This window comes from Eurosta solidaginis, chromosome 3 (assembly GCF_040869045.1).
Source record: "Eurosta solidaginis isolate ZX-2024a chromosome 3, ASM4086904v1, whole genome shotgun sequence".
Lineage (NCBI taxonomy): Eukaryota > Metazoa > Arthropoda > Insecta > Diptera > Tephritidae > Eurosta > Eurosta solidaginis.
Window position 1 is genome coordinate 152,431,098 of NC_090321.1, and position 20,001 is coordinate 152,451,098.

Consider the following 20,001-nt stretch of genomic DNA (forward strand, 5'->3'; position numbering starts at 1 on the left):
TGGCTTCCAGCTCCACAAGAAGCTCGTTGACTACCACAACCCAGAGGAGAGGAGATAGGACACCCCCTTGTGGCGTGCCCCTGCACACCTTCCTCTTATTTATGGCCCCTCCCCACTCCGCTGCGACAATTCTGCCGCATAGAAGTTTGCTAATAAATTCAACCAGATCCGCCCCGACTCTTAAACCCACCAGAGCTCTTTCGATTGCCCCCGGTAAGACATTGTTAAAAGCTCCCTCGATGTCTAGAAAGGCACCCAGAGCATACTCTTTGTGTTCTAGGGACCCCTCTATTTGCTTTAAAATCGAATGGAGAGCCGTTTCCGTCGATCTGCCCTTGCAGTACGCATGCTGTGAAGCCGACAGTAAGCCCCGAGGTATCCTTTCCCGTAGGTACAGGTCAATCAACCGCTCAAACGTCTTAAGAAGAAACGACGAGAGACTGATTGGCCTGAAATCCTTAGGTGATACATGAGAGCTTCTGCCGGCCTTCGGAATGAAAATAACCCTAACCGTGTGCCAAGACTTCGGGATATAGTTAAGCCTGAGGCAGTTAGTATATATGATGGCCAACCAGCGGCAGGAAATCCCCAAAGACCTTTGAAGCTGCGCAGGAATGATTCCTTCCGGGACCGGAGACTTATAGGGCTTGAACGACCCTATAGCCCAGGTTATTTGACTTTCCCGTATTGGAATGGCAGGCACTTCTGCATGGCCAATGACCGCCGACCATGCAGGCGAAGATCCCTGCGCAACTGGGACATCGGGAAAATGATTGTCCAGTAAAAGCCTTAGGGACTCCTCGCTACTCATCGACCAGTCCCCACCATCATCTCTCAGATACCACAGAGGAGCGGGGTTCCTAGAGAGTATTTTTCTAAATCTCGCGGATTCATTGCAGCCTTCTACGTTTTCGCAGAAGCTTCGCCATGCATCTCGCTTGGCTATCCTTATTTTATATTTATAAATCCCCAGACTCACCTTATAGAGCTCCCAGTCCGAGGGTAATTTACTTCTCCTGGCTCTGTTGAAGAGCCGCCGACTGGACGCTCTTAGGTCGTCAAGAGAATCCGACTACCAGGGCGGCTTGCCCTTCCCCGTGTAAGTTTTCAATGGGCAGGACAGCTGAAAGGCGCTATTGCTTGCCGAGGTGAAGTTTTCCACCAAAACGTCTATCTCAGATTCGGGCAGGCCCGAACTAATGATAGGCACCGCAGGCAGTAGCTCTCCCAGCTTCCTACAATACAAGTCCCAGTTAGTACTTTTAGGGTTCCTAAAAGATATTTTACCGGGACGTTCTTCGTTCACTGAGAACTGAATATATCGGTGATCAGAGAAGGAGTGCTCGTTGAGAACCCTCCATCCAGGTATCCGACCTTCCAGTTCTCTACTAACCAGGGTGAGGTCCAGGACCTCCTCCCTTACCGCAGTAATAAAAGTCGGGTCATTCCCCCTATTACATATACAAAGTCCCTCATCTACAATAAAAGTAAATAAAGACTCACCTCTAGTGTTGGTATGCGAGCTTCCCCAAATGCTATGATGGGCATTAGCATCGGCACCGATGATCACGCCAACACCTCTCCGCCTTGCTTTAGCGGTGATTTCACCCAGTAACGCAGGTGGTGGTCCCTCTACGTCCCCGTGGGGCATGTACGCTGAGACCACCCACATTTCCTTACTTCCTCGCTCGAGGCAGACCGTGGTTACGTCAGCATTGCTGAAATTAGAGAGAATAAAAGCTTTAATCTCTTTTTTAACAAGCACACAGGATCTAGGCCTACTTGCCTCCCCATGCACCAAGGTGTTGAATTTTCCAGTCCTTAATCCAGAAATCTTACTGCCGTTACTACTCAGCCACGGCTCCTGGACAAGGATTATATCCACTCCGCCTTTTTCAAGGCAGAGCAACAAATTTGCGGAAGCCGCCTTAGAGTGCGGAAGATTGATTTGACGGATTTCCATCAAAAGCGCTCTTCTTTAACGGTCTCGTGGTTATCTATGCTATGCAGGGAGGCCACGCGAGGGTTGACGCATTACCTTATGAGTAATGCATTCAGAGCCAGACCGGACGCGAAGCGGGAAAATCTTCAACCGCACCTACACCACCAACTTAACGGCGACGGAGCCAGAACGTACCTTGAGGCCCGCCACGGTTTTAACGGGACGTGGGCAGGTGCAGCATTAGCCTACCAGCCATTTCGGTAGGGTATCACCCCGACCTACTAAAGTGGCAGAATACCGCACCTACCAGCCCAAAGTCATCAAGTCCAAATTTAATGTCAAATCAAAGCCCTAAAACAGTCCAGTTCGTCACCGTTGTGTACCGATCTTGACTCTTACAGAGTCCTCCCTCCCCTGACCTCGGCACAATTACTCAGGGGGTGCGGGTTTTATCGAGTTTTTCTCTCTAGATCCGCCATTATCAGTAGAAGCAGGGGCACCTCGTGCAGGACGTGAAAACTAATCACGCGTGACATTCGTCACTATGGCCGGTCTAAGACTGAAATCAGTCCCTGATCCAGAGCCTGAAACCACTTATGATATCCAAGCCAAGTATCTTAGCCCCCATATATTTAAGGCCCACTCCCTTTTAAAATACTCATTAACACCTTTCATTTGATACCCATATCGTACAAACAAATTCTAGAGTCACCCCTGGTCCACCTTTATGGCAATATCTCGAAAAGGCGTCCTCCTATAGAACTTAGGCCAACTCCCTTTTAAAATACTCATTAACACTTTCATTTGATATGTCGTACAAACAAATTCTAGAGTCAGCCCTGGTCCACCGTTATGGCGATATCCCTATATGGCGTCCATCCATAGAACTATGGCCCACTCCCTAAAATACTCTTTAATACCTTCCATTTGATACCCATGTCATACAAACACATTCCAGGGTTACCCTAGATGCATTTTACTACGAGGTTATTTTCCCATATTTTGTCTCCATAGATCTCAACTGAGTATGTAATGTTCGGATACACCCGAACTTAGCCTTCCTTATTTGTTATTATATAAAATTAGTATGACATTGAGATTTTAGTTCTGCTATTTTTAACACAGAGTTATGTTTATACTCAGTTGAGCAGAGCTCACAGAGTATATTAACTTTGATTGGATAACGGTTGGTTGTACAGGTATAAAGGAATCGAGATAGATATAGACTTCCATATATCAAAATCATCAGTATGGAAAAAAAAATTCGATTGAGCCATGTCCGTCCGTCCGTCCGTTAACACGATAACTTGAGTAAATTTTGAGGTATCTTGATGAAATTTGGTATGTAGGTTCCTGGGCACTCATCTCAGATCGCTATTTAAAATGAACGATATCGGACTATAACCACGCCCACTTTTTCGATATCGAAAATTTCGAAAAATCGAAAAAGTGCAATAACTCATTAAAAAATACGGATAAAGCGATGAAACTTGGTAGATGGGTTGACCTCGGAATAGAAAGTTAATAAGATTTTGGACAATGGGCGTGGCACCGCCTACTTTTAAAAGAAGGTAATTTAAAAGTTTTGCAAGCTGTAATTTGGCAGTCGTTGAAGATATCATGATGAAATTTGGCAGGAACCTTACTCCTACTACTATATGTATGCCTAATAAAAATTAGTAAAATTGATACCCATATCGTACAAACAAATTCTAGAGTCACCCCTGGTCCACCTTTATGGCGATATCTCGAAAAGGCGTCCTCTTATAGAACTTGGGCCCACTCCCTTTTCAAATACTCATTAACACCTTTCGTTTGATACCCATATCGTACAAACAAATTCTAGAGTCACCCCTGCTCCACCTTTATGGCGATATCTCGAAAAGGCGTCCACTCATAGAACCAAGGCCCACTCCCTTTTAAAATACTCATTAACACCTTTCGTTTGATACCCATATTGTACAAACGCATTCTAGAGTCACCCCTGGTCCACGTTTATGGCGATATCTCGAAAAGGCGTCCACCTATAGAACTAAGACCCACTCCCTTTTAAAATACTCATTAACACCTTTCATTTGATACCCATATAGTACAAACAAATTCTATAGTCACCCCTGGTCCATCTTTATGGCGATATCTCGAAAAGGCGTCCACCCATAGAACTAAGGCCCACTCCCTTTTAAAATACTCATTAACACCTTTCATTTGATACCCATATCGTACAAACAAATTCTAGAGTCACCCCTGGTCCACCTTTATGGCGATATCTCGAAAAGGCGTCCACCTATAGAACTTAGGCCCACTCCGTTTTAAAATACTCATTAACACCTTTCATTTGATACCCATATTGTACAAACAAATTCTAGAGTCACCCCTGGTCCACCTTTATGGCGATATCTCGAAAAGGCGTCCTCCTATATAACTTAGGCACACTCCCTTTAAAATACTCATTAACACTTTTCATTTGATATCCATATTGTACAAACGCATTCTAGAGTCACCCCTGGTCCACGTTTATGTTGATATCCCGAAAAGGCGTCCACTTATATATTTAAGGATAGGATAGGATAGGTTAGGTGGTAGCTGCCCTAATAAGGATAGCTCACTTGGACAACACGAAGGTCCGTTGTGATACCACATACACCAAAAATAACGGTGACTTAGATCTAGCTACTTAGAGAATAGTTGGGTAGCAACGATAATGCTCCGAATGATACCGATCTCAACTTTGGATATATCCTCGGGAGATCCAAGTGATTCGCGACCGAAGTACTTTCGCCTAGTTCTGGCAAAAGCTGGACAATCAAGCATAAAGTGATTTGGTGATTCCACCTCATCATCCTCCATACAGCTGCAGCAGGATGGAGTTTCCAGTATATTGAGACGTACCGCATGGATACCCATGGGATAGTGCCCTGTCAAAACCCCAATGACCATTGATAGGTGAGCCTTAGTGAACCCAATTATTTCAGCAGACCTCCTGCCATCCACTTTTGGCCAGAAAGATCTAGATACCCTGCAAGACGTGGTATCCGCCCAACGTTAGCTGAGCTGATTCGAGGCCCAGCTATGGAGGAGCAATCCACAGGTGGCCAGCGGGATCCCGAAATCCCTACAGCCATCTTCATCCGGGTCAGTTGTACCGATGCGGGCTAAGAGATCCGCTTGACAGTTACTCGGGATATCAATATGGCCCGGGACCTAGATAATCTTAATTGTAAAATAATTCGATGCAATCGCAAGCGAGGTCAGGCACTCCCAGACCACCCTCGATCGCACTGTAGTTGAGCTCAAGGCCTTGATAGCCGCTTGGCTATCAGATTAGATGTTAAATTCCCTAACTGTGGTAGCACTGGATAGCATTCCATCCACCGCATCCTTAATCGCAGCAATTTCCGCTTGGGATACACTGCAGTGATCAGCCAACTTAAACTTGAGGCTTAAATTTAGCTCTTAACAAAAGACCCCCCCACCAACCTTTCCATTCAGCTTTGACCCATCCGTGAACAAGTTAACCGGTCCCATGCCCCAGATAATTCCTCTTCCCCAATCCTCTCTCTATGGAATAACTGGGGTGAAGGTTGTATAGGGAGCAGTTATCGGCATACAGTAGTCCGTTCTGTCCGGGATGAAGTCGAAGCTGGTAAGAAGGCTAGAGTGTCCGCGGTCAGAAAGTCTATATCCCTTGCCGCAGCCGCCTTTCCCGCAATATCTACTGGATATATGTTCAGCATGACGTTCAGTGCCAAGGTAGGTGTTGTTCTGAGAGCGCCACTGATACCGATCAGCGCCGTCCGTTGCACTGACACTAACATCTTGGAGGTGCTCGCCGTGTCCAGTGCTTTCCACCAGACCAGCACCCCATATAGCAGAATCGGTTTGACCACCATCTCATAAAGCCAGTGTACTATTTTTGGCGAGAGTCCCCATCTCTTTCCGATAGCTCCTCTGCAGCACTACAAGGCAATGGCGGCCTTCCTGGCCCGATCTTCCGCATTGGGTCTCCAGGACAGTTTCTTGTCCAAAAAAATCCCCAAATATTTAACCCTATCAGAAAGTACCAACGGTACCCCTCCAATCGAGGGAGTTCTGAAATCGGGCACCTTATATCTCCTTGTGAAAAGGACCAATTCCGTTTTTCCCGGGTTGACAGCCAATCCACATGATTCAGCCCACCTAGCCACAGTATCCAGGTAGCCCCCTGCTCCACCTTTATGGCGATATCTCGAAAAGGCGTCCACTCATAGAACCAAGGCCCACTCCCTTTTAAAATACTCATTAACACCTTTCGTTTGATACCCATATTGTACAAACAAATTCTAGGGTCACCCCTGGTCCACCTTTATGGCGATATCTCGAAACGGCGTCCACCTATGGAACTAAGGATTACTCCCTTTTAAAATACTCATTAACACCTTTCTTTTGATACCCATATTGTACAAACAAATTCTAGGGTCACCACTGGTCCACCTTTATGGCGATATCTCGAAACGGCGTCCACCTATGGAACTAAGGATTACTCCCTTTTAAAATACTCATTAACACCTTTCTTTTGATACCCATATTGTACAAACAAATTCTAGGGTCACCCCTGGTCCACCTTTATGGCGATATCTCGAAACGGCGTCCACCTATGGAACTAAGGATTACTCCCTTTTAAAATAATCATTAACACCTTTCTTTTGATACCCATATTGTACAAACAAATTCTAGGGTCACCCCTGGTCCACCTTTATGGCGATATCTCGAAACGGCGTCCACCTATGGAACTAAGGATTACTCCCTTTTAAAATACTCATTAACACCTTTCATTTGATACCCATATCGTACAAACGCATTCTAGAGTCACCCCTGGTCCACCTTTATGGCGATATCTCAAAAAGGCGACCACCTATACAACAACCACCACTCCCTTTTAAAACCCTCATTAATACCTTTAATTTGATACCCATATCGTACAAACACATTCTAGAGTCACCCCTGGTCCACCTTTGTGGCGATATTTCGAAACGGCGTCCACCTATAGAATAAGGCCCACTCCCTTTTAAAATACTCATTAACACCATTCGTTTGATGCCCATATAGTACAAACAAATTCTAGGGACACCCCTGGTCCACCTTTATGGCGATATCTCGAAACGGCGTCCACCTATGGAACTAAGGATTACTCCCTTTTAAAATACTCTTTAACACCTTTCTTTTGATAACCATATTGTACAAACAAATTCTAGGGTCACCTCTGGTCCACCTTTATGGCGATATCTCGAAACGGCGTCCACCTATGGAACTAAGGATACCTCCCTTTTAAAATACTCATTAGCACCTTTCATTTGATACCCATATCGTCCAAACACATTCTAGAGTCAACCCTGAACCACCTTTATGGCTATATCCCTAAATGGCGTCCACCTATAGAACTATGGCCCACTCCCTCATAAAATACTCTTTAATGCCTTTCATTTGATACGCGTGTCATACAAACACATTCCAGGGTTTCCCTCGGTTCATTTTCCTACATGGTTATTTTCCCTTATGTTGTCACCATAGCTCTCAACTGAGTATGTAATGTTCGGTTACACCCGAACTTAACCTTCCTTACTTGTTGTATTATAGTTTTTATTTTTTTTTTTGTGTTGAGTTTATTTGCCCTTGGATTTCTAATATTTGCGGATTTTTGTTGTGGATTTTTTTTTCAACAATTTAATAATTTTTTTTATATTATTTGCATGCATTCATATTTATACATAAGCGCATTTAGTTAATATTAGTATATTTTAGTGGGAAATTTTTAAACTTTGTTACTTTTTTGGAATTTGATCAAACATTGTTTCGGTAACTGAACAAGATATTTTATTTCCGATTTAAATTTTTTTATCATTAGCTTCGTTTATCCATACGCACATTTTTATCATTATTTAAATTTTTTGTTGTGAATTTTTCGATTCCTCTATACTTTTAATTTACATACATACATACATACATTACATATGCACATATTATTTAGAATTATTAATTTAGTTGTGAATTTTTAAACTTTTAAGAGCTCACATAGTATATTAACTTTGATTGGATAACGGTTGGTTGTACAGGTATAAAGGAATCGAGATAGATATAGACTTCCATATATCAAAATCATCAGTATCGAAAAAAAATTCGATTGAGCCATGTCCGTCCGTCCGTCCGTTAACACGATAACTTGAGTAAATTTTGACGTATCTTGATGAAATTTGGTATGTAGGTTCCTGGACACTCATCTCATATCGCTATTTAAAATGAACGATATCGGACTATAACCACGCCCACTTTCTCGATATCGAAAATTTCGAAAAATCGAGAAAGTGCAATAACTCATTAACAAATACGGATAAAGCGATGAAACTTGGTAGGTGAGTTGAACTTATGACGTAGAATAGAAAACTAGTAAAAGTTTGGACAATGGGCGTGGCACCGCCCACTTTTAAAAGAAGGTAATTTAGAAGTTTTGCAATCTGTAATTTGGCAGTCGTTGAAGATATCATGATGAAATTTGGCAGGAACGTTACTCCTATTACTATATGTATGCCTAATAAAAATCAGTAAAATCGGAGAACGACCACGCCCACTTTTTAAAAAAAAATTTTTTAAAGTCAAATTTTAAAAGAAAAGTTAATATCATTACAGTATATAAGTAAATTATGTCAACATTCAACTTCAGTAATAATATGGTGCAACAAAATACAAAAATAAAAGAAATTTTCAAAATGGGCGTGGCTCCGCCCTTTTTCATTTAATTTGTCTAGGATACTTTTAATACCATAATTCGAAAAAAACATTACCAATCCTTGTGAAATTTGGTAGAGGCTTAGAGTCTAGGACAATAACTGTTTTCTGTGAAAGAGGGCGAAATCGGTTGAAGCCACGCCCAGTTTTTATACACAGTCGACCGTCTGTCCTTCCGCTCGGCCGTTAATACGATAACTTGAGCAAAAATCGATATATCTTTACTAAACTCAGTTCACGTACTTATCTGAACTCACTTTATATTGGTGTAAAAAATGGACCGATAGATGATGTTCTGGGTCACCCTGGTCCACATTTTGGTCGATATCTCGCAAACGCCTTTAAATATACAACTACCACCACTCCCTTTTAAAACCCTCATTAACACCTTTAATTTGATACCCATATCGAACAAACACATTATAGAGTCACCCCTGGTCCACCTTTATGGCGATATCTCGAAAAGGCGTCCACCCATAGAACTAAGGCCCACTCCCTTTTAAAAAACTCATTAGCACCTTTCGTTTGATACCCATATCGTACAAACAAATTCTATAGTCACCCCTGGTCCACCTTTATGGCGATATCTCGAAAAGGCGTCCACCCATAGAACTAAGGCCCACTCCCTTTTAAAATACTCATTAACACCTTTCGTTTGATACCCATATTGTACAAACGCATTCTAGAGTTACCCCTGGTCCACGTTTATGGCGATATCTCGAAAAGGCGTCCACCTATAGAACTAAGGCCCACTCCCTTTTAAAATACTTATTAACACCTTTCGTTTGATACCCATATCGTACAAACAAATTCTAGATTCACCCCTGGTCCACCTTTATGGCGATATCTCGAAAAGGCGCCCACCTATAGAACTAGGGCCCACTCCCTTTTAAAACACTTATTAACACCTTTCATTTGATATCCATATCGTACAAACAAATTCTAGATTCACCCCTGGTCCATCTTTATGGCGATATCTCGAAAGGGCGTCCCCCCATAGAGCCACTCCGTCTTAAAATACCCAAAAACACATTTCGTTTGATACCCATATTGTACAAACGCATTCTAGAGTCACCCCTGGTCCACGTTTATGGCGATATCTCGAAAAGGCGTCCACTTATAGATTTAAGGCCCACTCCCTTTTAAAATACTCATTAACGCCTTTCATATCGTACAAAAAAATTCTAGAGTCACTCCTGATCCACCTATATGGCGATATCTCGAAAAGGCATCCACCTATAGAACTAAGGCCCACTTCCTTTTAAAATATTCATTAACACCTTTCATTTGATACCCATATCATACAAACAAATTCTATAGTCACCCCTGGTCCACCTTTATGGCGATATCTCGAAAAGGCGTCCACCCATCGAACTAAGGCCCACTCCCTTTTAAAATACTCATTAGCACCTTTCGTTTGATACCAATATTGTACAAACGCATTCTAGAGTTACCCCTGGTCCACGTTTATGGCGATATCTCGAAAAGGCGTCCACCCATAGAACTAAGGCCCACTCCCTTTTAAAATACTCATTAGCACCTTTCGTTTGATACCCATATCGTACAAACAAATTCTATAGTCACCCCTGGTCCACCTTTATGGCGATATCTCGAAAAGGCGTCCACCCATAGAACTAAGGCCCACTCCCTTTTAAAATACCCATTAGCACCTTTCGTTTGATACCCATATCGTACAAACAAATTCTATAGTCACCCCTGGTCCACCTTTATGGCGATACCTCGAAAAGGCGTCCACCCATAGAACTAAGGCCCACTCCCTTTTAAAATACTCATTAGCACCTTTCGTTTGATACCAATATTGTACAAACGCATTCTAGAGTTACCCCTGGTCCACGTTTATGGCGATATCTCGAAAAGGCGTCCACCCATAGAATTAAGGCCCACTCCCTTTTAAAATACTCATTAACACCTTTCATTTGATACCATTATCGTACAAACAAATTCTAGAGTCACCCTTGGTCCACCTTTATGGCGATATCTCGAAAAGGCGTCCACCTATAGAACTTAGGCCCACTCCCTTTTAAAATACTCATTAACACCTTTCGTTTGATACCCATATTGTACAAACGCATTCTAGAGTCAACCCTGGTCCACCTTTATAACGATATTCCGAAAAGGCGTCCACCTATAGAACTAAGGCCCATTCCCTTTTAAGATACTCATTAGCACTTTTCATTTGAAACCCATATCGTACAAACAAATTCTAGAGTCACCCCTGGTCCACCTTTATGGCGATATCTCGAAAAGGCGTCCTCCTATAGAACTTAGTCCCACTCCCTTTTAAAATACTCATTAACACTTTTCATTTGATATCCATATTGTACAAACGCATTCTAGAGTCACCCCTGGTCCACGTTTATGTTGATATCCCGAAAAGGCGTCCACTTATATATTTAAGGCCCACTCCTTTTTAAAATACTCATTAACACCTTTCATTTGATACCCATATCGTACAAACAAATTCTAGAGTCACCCCTGGTCCACCTTTATGGCGATATCTCGAAAAGGCGTCCTCCTATAGAACTTAGGCCCACTCCCTTTTAAAATACTCATTAACACTTTCATTTGATACCCATGTCGTACAAACAAATTCTAGAGTCAGCCCTTGTCCACCGTTATGGCGATATCCCTATATGGCGTCCATCTATAGAACTATGGCCCACTCCCTAAAATACTCTTTAATACGTTCCATTTGATACACATGTCATACAAACACATTTCAGGGTTACCCTAGGTTCATTTTACTACGAGGTGATTTTCCCTTATTTTGTCTCCATAGCTCTCAACTGAGTATGTAATGTTCGGATACACCCGAACTTAGCCTTCCTTATTTGTTATTATATAAAATTAGTATGACATTGAGATTTTAGTTCTGCTATTTTTAACACAGATTTATTTTTATACTCAGTTGAGCAGAGCTCACAGAGTATATTAACTTTGATTGGATAACGGTTGGTTGTACAGGTATAAAGGAATCGAGATAGATATAGACTTACATATATCAAAATCATCAGTATGGAAAAAAAATTCGATTGAGCCATGTCCGTCCGCCCGTCCGTCCGTTAACACGATAACTTGAGTAAATATTGAGGTATCTTAATGAAATTTGGTATGTAAGTTCCTGGGCACTCATCTCAGATCGCTATTTAAAATGAACGATATCGGACTATAACCACGCCCACTTTTTCGATATCGAAAATTTCGAAAAATTGAGAAAGTGCAATAACTCATTAACAAATACGGACAAAGCGATGAAACTTGATAGGTGAGTTGAACTTATGACGTAGAATAGAAAACTAGTAAAATTTTGGACAATGGGCGTGGCACCGCCCACTTTTAAAAGAAGGTAATTTAGAAGTTTTGCAAGCTGTAATTTGGCAGTCGTTGAAGATATCATGATGAAATTTTGGCAGGAACGTTACTCCTATTACTGTATGTATGCCTAATAAAAATTAGTAAAATCGGAGAACGACCACGCCCACTTTTTAAAAAAAAATTTTTTAAAGTCAAATTTTAAAAGAAAAGTTAATATCATTACAGTATATAAGTAAATTATGTCAACATTCAACTTCAGTAATAATATGGTGCAACAAAATACAAAAATAAAAGAAATTTTCAAAATGGGCGTGGCTCCGCCCTTTTTCATTTAATTTGTCTAGGATACTTTTAATGCCATAATTCGAAAAAAACATTACCAATCCTTGTGAAATTTGGTAGAGGCTTAGATTCTAGGACAATAACTGTTTTCTGTGAAAGAGGGCGAAATCGGTTGAAGCCACGCCGAGTTTTTATACACAGTCGACCGTCTGTCCTTCCGCTCGGCCCTTAATACGATAACTTGAGCAAAAATCGATATATCTTTACTAAACTCAGTTCACGTACTTATCTGAACTCACTTTATATTGGTGTAAAAAATGACCCGATAGATGATGTTCTGGGTCACCCTGGTCCACATTTTGGTCGATATCTCGCAAACGCCTTTACATATACAACTACCACCACTCCCTTTTAAAACCCTCATTAACTCCTTTAATTTGATACCCATATCGTACAAACACATTATAGAGTCACCCCTGGTCCACCTTTATGGCGATATCTCGAAACGGGGACCACCTATAGAACTAAGGCCCACTCCCTTTTAAAATACTTATTAACACCTTTCATTTGATACCCATATCATACAAACAAATTCTAGATTCACACCTGGTCCACCTTTATGGCGATATCTCGAAAAGGCGCCCACCTATAGAACTAGGGCCCACTCCCTTTTAAAACACTTATTAACACCTTTCATTTGATATCCATATCGTACAAACAAATTCTAGATTCAGCCCTGGTCCACCTTTATGGCGATATCTCGAAAGGGCGTCCCCCCATAGAACTAAGGCCCACTCCGTCTTAAAGTACCCAAAAACACGTTTCGTTTGATACCCATATTTTACAAACGCATTCTAGAGTCACCCCTGGTCCACGTTTCTGGCGATATCTCGAAAAGGCGTCCACTTATAGATTTAAGGCCCACTCCCTTTTAAAATACTCATTAACACCTTTCATATCGTACAAAAAAATTCTAGAGTCACCCCTGGTCCACCTTTATGGCCATATCTCGAAAAGGCATCCACCTATAGAACTAAGGCCCACTTCCTTTTAAAATACTCATTAACACTTTTCATTTGATATCCATATTGTACAAACGCATTCTAGAGTCACCCCTGGTCCACGTTTATGTTGATATCTCGAAAAGGCGTCCACCCATAGAACTAAGGCCCACTCCCTTTTAAAATACTCATTAGCAGCTTTCGTTTGATACCCATATCGTACAAACAAATTCTATAGTCACCCCTGGTCCACCTTTATGGCGATATCTCGAAAAGGCGTCCACCCATAGAACTAAGGCCCACTCCCTTTTAAAATACTCGTTAACACCTTTCGTTTGATACCCATATCGTACAAAAGCATTCTAGAGTCACCCCTGGTCCACGTTTATGGCGATATCTCGAAAAGGCGTCCACCTATAGAACTAAGACCCACTCCCTTTTAAAATACTCATTAACACCTTTCATTTGATACCCATATCGTACAAACAAATTCTATAGTCACACCTGGTCCACCTTTATGGCGATATCTCGAAAAGGCGTCCACCCATAGAACTAAGGCCCACTCCCTTTTGAGAAACTCATTAGCACCTTTCGTTTGATACCCATATCGTACAAACAAATTCTATAGTCACCCCTGGTCCACCTTTATGGCGATATCTCGAAAAGGCGTCCACCCATAGAACTAAGGCCCACTCCCTTTTAAAATACTCATTAACACCTTTCGTTTGATACCCATATTGTACAAACGCATTCTAGAGTTACCCCTGGTCCACGTTTATGGCGATATCTCGAAAAGGCGTCCACCCATAGAACTAAGGCCCACTCCCTTTTAAAAAACTCATTAGCACCTTTCGTTTGATACCCATATCGTACAAACAAATTCTAGAGTCACCCCTGGCCCACCTTTATGGTGTATGGTAAGGCGTCCACCTATAGAACTTAGGCCCACTCCCTTTTAAAATACTCATTAACACTTTCATTTGATACCCATGTCGTACAAACAAATTCTAGAGTCAGCCCTTGTCCACCGTTATGGCGATATCCCTATATGGCGTCCATCTATAGAACTATGGCCCACTCCCTAAAATACTCTTTAATACGTTCCATTTGATACACATGTCATACAAACACATTTCAGGGTTACCCTAGGTTCATTTTACTACGAGGTGATTTTCCCTTATTTTGTCTCCATAGCTCTCAACTGAGTATGTAATGTTCGGATACACCCGAACTTAGCCTTCCTTATTTGTTATTATATAAAATTAGTATGACATTGAGATTTTAGTTCTGCTATTTTTAACACAGATTTATTTTTATACTCAGTTGAGCAGAGCTCACAGAGTATATTAACTTTGATTGGATAACGGTTGGTTGTACAGGTATAAAGGAATCGAGATAGATATAGACTTACATATATCAAATTCATCAGTATGGAAAAAAAATTCGATTGAGCCATGTCCGTCCGCCCGTCCGTCCGTTAACACGATAACTTGAGTAAATATTGAGGTATCTTAATGAAATTTGGTATGTAAGTTCCTGGGCACTCATCTCAGATCGCTATTTAAAATGAACGATATCGGACTATAACCACGCCCACTTTTTCGATATCGAAAATTTCGAAAAATTGAGAAAGTGCAATAACTCATTAACAAATACGGACAAAGCGATGAAACTTGATAGGTGAGTTGAACTTATGACGTAGAATAGAAAACTAGTAAAATTTTGGACAATGGGCGTGGCACCGCCCACTTTTAAAAGAAGGTAATTTAGAAGTTTTGCAAGCTGTAATTTGGCAGTCGTTGAAGATATCATGATGAAATTTGGCAGAAACGTTACTCCTATTACTGTATGTATGCCTAATAAAAATTAGTAAAATCGGAGAACGACCACGCCCACTTTTTAAAAAAAATTTTTTTAAAGTCAAATTTTAAAAGAAAAGTTAATATCATTACAGTATATAAGTAAATTATGTCAACATTCAACTTCAGTAATAATATGGTGCAACAAAATACAAAAATAAAAGAAATTTTCAAAATGGGCGTGTCTCCGCCCTTTTTCATTTAATTTGTCTAGGATACTTTTAATGCCATAATTCGAAAAAAACATTACCAATCCTTGTGAAATTTGGTAGAGGCTTAGATTCTAGGACAATAACTGTTTTCTGTGAAAGAGGGCGAAATCGGTTGAAGCCACGCCGAGTTTTTATACACAGTCGACCGTCTGTCCTTCCGCTCGGCCCCTAATACGATAACTTGAGCAAAAATCGATATATCTTTACTAAACTCAGTTCACGTACTTATCTGAACTCACTTTATATTGGTGTAAAAAATGGCCCGATAGATGATGTTCTGGGTCACCCTGGTCCACATTTTGGTCGATATCTCGCAAACGCCTTTACATATACAACTACCACCACTCCCTTTTAAAACCCTCATTAACTCCTTTAATTTGATACCCATATCGTACAAACACATTATAGAGTCACCCCCGGTCCACCTTTATGGCGATATCTCGAAACGGCGACCACCTATAGAACTAAGGCCCACTCCCTTTTAAAATACTTATTAACACCTTTCATTTGATACCCATATCATACAAACAAATTCTAGATTCACACCTGGTCCACCTTTATGGCGATATCTCGAAAAGGCGCCCACCTATAGAACTAGGGCCCACTCCCTTTTAAAACACTTATTAACACCTTTCATTTGATATCCATATCGTACAAACAAATTCTAGATTCAGCCCTGGTCCACCTTTATGGCGATATCTCGAAAGGGCGTCCCCCCATAGAACTAAGGCCCACTCCGTCTTAAAGTACCCAAAAACACGTTTCGTTTGATACCCATATTTTACAAACGCATTCTAGAGTCACCCCTGGTCCACGTTTCTGGCGATATCTCGAAAAGGCGTCCACTTATAGATTTAAGGCCCACTCCCTTTTAAAATACTCATTAACACCTTTCATATCGTACAAAAAAATTCTAGAGTCACCCCTGGTCCACCTTTATGGCCATATCTCGAAAAGGCATCCACCTATAGAACTAAGGCCCACTTCCTTTTAAAATACTCATTAACAATTTTCATTTGATATCCATATTGTACAAACGCATTCTAGAGTCACCCCTGGTCCACGTTTATGTTGATATCTCGAAAAGGCGTCCACCCATAGAACTAAGGCCCACTCCCTTTTAAAATACTCATTAGCAGCTTTCGTTTGATACCCATATCGTACAAACAAATTCTATAGTCACCCCTGGTCCACCTTTATGGCGATATCTCGAAAAGGCGTCCACCCATAGAACTAAGGCCCACTCCCTTTTAAAATACTCGTTAACACCTTTCGTTTGATACCCATATCGTACAAAAGCATTCTAGAGTCACCCCTGGTCCACGTTTATGGCGATATCTCGAAAAGGCGTCCACCTATAGAACTAAGACCCACTCCCTTTTAAAATACTCATTAACACCTTTCATTTGATACCCATATCGTACAAACAGATTCTATAGTCACACCTGGTCCACCTTTATGGCGATATCTCGAAAAGGCGTCCACCCATAGAACTAAGGCCCACTCCCTTTTAAAAAACTCATTAGCACCTTTCGTTTGATACCCATATCGTACAAACAAATTCTATAGTCACCCCTGGTCCACCTTTATGGCGATATCTCGAAAAGGCGTCCACCCATAGAACTAAGGCCCACTCCCTTTTAAAATACTCATTAACACCTTTCGTTTGATACCCATATTGTACAAACGCATTCTAGAGTTACCCCTGGTCCACGTTTATGGCGATATCTCGAAAAGGCGTCCACCCATAGAACTAAGGCCCACTCCCTTTTAAAAAACTCATTAGCACCTTTCGTTTGATACCCATATCGTACAAACAAATTCTAGAGTCAACCCTGGCCCACCTTTATGGTGTATGGTAAGGCGTCCACCTATAGAACTTAGGCCCACTCCCTTTTAAAATACTCATTAACACCTTTCATTTGATACCCATATCGTACAAACAAATTCTAGAGTAACCCCTGGTCCACCTTTATGGCGATATCTCGAAAAGGCGTCAACCCATAGAATTAAGACCCACTCCCTTTTAAAATACTCATTAACACCTTTCGTTTGATACCCATATTGTACAAACGCATTCTAGAGTCAACTCTGGTCCACCTTTATAACGATATTCCGAAAAGGCGTCCACCTATAGAACTAAGGCCCATTCCCTTTTAAAATACTCATTAGCACTTTTCATTTGATACCCATATCGTACAAACAAGTTCTAGAGTCACCCCTGGTCCACCTTTATGGCGATATCTCGAAAAGGCGTCCTTCTATAGAACTTAGGCCCACTCCCTTTTAAAATACTCAAAAACACCTTTCGTTTGATACCCATATTGTACAAACGCATTCTAGAGTCACCCCTGGTCCACGTTTATGGCGATATCCCGAAAAGGCGTCCACCCATAGAACTAAGGCCTATTCCCTTTTAAAATACTTATTAACACCTTTCGTTTGATACCCATATCGTACAAAAGCATTCTAGAGTCACCCCTGGCCCACCTTTATGGCAATATCTCGAAAAGGCGTCTACCTATAGAACTAAGGCCCACGCCCTTTTAAAATACTCATTAACACCTTTCATTTGATACCCATATTGTACAAACGCATTCTAGAGTCACCCCTGGTCCACGTTTATGGCGATATCTCGAAAAGGCGCCCACCTATAGAACTAAGACCCACTCCCTTTTAAAAAACTCATTTACACCTTTCATTTGATACCCATATCGTACAAACAAATTCTATAGTCACCCCTGGTCCACCTTTATGGCGATATCTCGAAAAGGCATCCACCCATAGAACTAAGACCTACTCCCTTTTAAAATACTCATTAACACCTTTCGTTTGATACCCATATTGTACAAACGCATTCTAGAGTCACCCCTGGTCCACGTTTATGGCGATATCTCGAAAAGGCGTCCACCCACAAAACTAAGGCCCACTCCCTTTTCAAGTACTCATTAACACCTATCATTTGATACCCATATCGTACAAACAACTTCTAGAGTCACCCCTGGTCCACCTTTATGGCGATATCTCGAAAAGGCGTCCACCTATAGAACTTAGGCCCACTCCCTTTTAAAATACTCATTAACACCTTTCATTTGATATCCATATCGTACAAACAAATTCTAGAGTCACCCCTGGTCCACCTTTATGGCGATATCTCGAAAAGGCGTCCTCCTATAGAACTTAGGCCCACTCCCTTTTAAAATACTCATTAACACTTTCATTTGATACCCATGTCGTACAAACAAATTCTAGAGTCAGCCCTGGTCCACCGTTATGGCGATATCCCTATATGGCGTCCACCTATAGAACTATGGCCCCCTCCCTCTTAAAATATTCTTTAATACCTTTCATTTGATACACATGCCATACAGACACATTCCAGTGTTACCCTAGGTTCATTTTACTACGGGGTGATTTTCCCTTATTTTGTCTCCATAGCTCTCAACTGAGTATGTAATGTTCGGATACACCCGAACTTAGCCTTCCTTACTTGTTATTATATAAAATTAGTATGACATTGAGATTTTAGTTCTGCTATTTTTAAGACAGAGTTATTTTTATACTCAGTTGAGCAGAGCTCACAGGGTATATTAACTTTGATTGGATAACGGTTGGTTGTACAGGTATAAAGGAATCGAGATAGATATAGACTTCCATATATCAAAATCATCAGTATTAAAAAAAAAAAATTCGATTGAACCATGTCCGTCCGTCCGCCCGTCCGTTAACACGATAACTTGAGTAAATTTTGAGGTATCTTGATGAAATTTGGTATGTAGGTTCCTGGGCACTCATCTCAGATCGCTATTTAAAATGAACGATATCGGACTATAACCACGGCCACTTTTTCGTTATCGAAAATTTCGAAAAATCGAAAAAGTGCAATAATTCATTAACAAATACGGATAAAGCGATGAAACTTGGTAGGTGAGTTGAACCTATGACGCAGAATCGAAAACTAGTAAAATTTTGGACAATGGGCGTGGCACCGCCCACTTTTAAAAGAAGGTAATTTAGAAGTTTTGCAAGCTGTAATTTGGCAGTCGTTGAAGATATCATAATGAAATTTGGCAGGAACGTTGCTCCTATTACTATATATATGCCTAATAAAAATTAGTAAAATCGGAGAACGACCACGCCCACTATTTAAAAAAAAAATGTTTAAGTCAAATTTTAAAAGAAAAGTTAATATCTTTACATTATATAAGTAAATTATGTCAACATTCAACTCTAGTAATAATATGGTGCAACAAAATACAAAAATAAAAGAAATTTTCAAAAAGGGCGTGGCTCCGCCCTTTCTCATTTAATTTGTCTAGGATACTTTTAATGCCGTATGTCGAACAAAACATTACCAATCCTTGTGAAATTTGGTAGAGGCTTAGATTCTAGGACGATAACTGTTTTCTGTGAAAAAGGGCGAAATCGGTTGAAGCCACGCCCAGTTTTTATACACAGTCGACCGTCTGTCCTTCCGCTCGGCCGTTAATACGATAACTTGAGCAAAAATCGATATATCTTTACTAAACTCAGTTCACGTACTTATCTGAACTCACTTTATATTGGTGTAAAAAATGGCCCGATAGATGTTGTTCTGGGTCACCCTATTT